Below are 1,345 nucleotides of genomic sequence, written 5' to 3'. Positions count from 1 at the left end.
ATTTTCTATGATGGTCTCTCTGAACTGTCCAAGATGTCTTTGGATAGCTCTGCTGGAGGATCTCTTCATCTGAAGAAGATGCCTACAGAAGCTCAAGAGCTTATTGAAATGGTTGCAAATAACCAATTTATGTACACTTCTGAAAGAAATCCTGTGAACCATGGGACTAGTCAGAAGAAAGGAGTTCTTGAGATTGACACTCTGAATGCCATATTGGCTCAGAACAAAATATTGACTCAACAAGTCAATATGATTTCTCAAAGTCTGTCTAGAATACAAAATGCACCAAGCAGTACTAAAGAAGCTTCATCTGAGGAAGAAGCTTATGATCCTGAGAACCCTTCAATGGAAGAGGTGAATTACATGGGAGAACCCTATGGGAACACCTATAATCCTTCATGGATAAGTCATCCAAATTTCTCATGGAAGGATCAACAGAGACCTCAACAAGGTTTCAACAATAATAATGGTGGAAGAAACAGGTTTAGCAATAGCAAGCCTTTTCCATCATCTTCTCAGCAACAGACAGAGAGTTCTAAGCAGAATACCTCTAACTTAGCAACCATGGTCTCTGATCTAATCAAAACCAGTCAAAGTTTCATAACTGAAACAAGGTCCTCCATTAAAAACTTGGAGGCACAAGTGGGTGAGCAGAGTAAGAAAATTACTGAACTCCCTCCTAGTACTCTTCCAAGCAATACAGAAGAAAATCCAAAAGGAGAGTGCAAGGCCATCAACATGGCCGAATTTGGAGAGGGGGAAGAGGCAGTGAACGCCACTGAGGAAGACCTCAATGGACGTCCACTGGACTCCAATGAGTTCCCCAATGAGGAACCATGGGAATCTGAGGCTCAAAATAAGACCATAGAGATTCCATTGGACTTACTTCTGCCATTCATGAGCTCTGATGAGTATTCTCCCTCTGAAGAGGATGAGTATGTCACTAAAGAGCAAGTTGCTAAATACCTTGGAGCAATCATGAAGCTAAATGACAAGTTATTTGGAAATGAGACTTGGGAGGATGAACCACCTTTGCTCACCAAAGAACTGGATGACTTGTCTAGGCAGAAACTACCTCAAAAGAGACAGGATCCTGGGAAGTTTTCAATACCTTGTACCATAGGCACCATGACCTTCAAAAAGGCCTTGTGTGACTTAGGGTCAAGTGTAAACCTCATGCCTCTCTCTGTAATGGAGAAGCCAGGGATCTTTGAGGTGCAAGCTGCAAAAATCTCACTAGAGATGGCAGACAACTCAAGAAAACAAGCTTATGGACTTGTAGAGGATGTTCTGGTAAAAGTTGAAGACCATTACATCCCTGCTGATTTCATAGTCCTAGAGACTG

Source organism: Arachis duranensis, chromosome 10 (genome assembly GCF_000817695.3).
Source record: "Arachis duranensis cultivar V14167 chromosome 10, aradu.V14167.gnm2.J7QH, whole genome shotgun sequence".
NCBI lineage: Eukaryota > Viridiplantae > Streptophyta > Magnoliopsida > Fabales > Fabaceae > Arachis > Arachis duranensis.
This window is presented reverse-complemented; position numbering follows the sequence as displayed.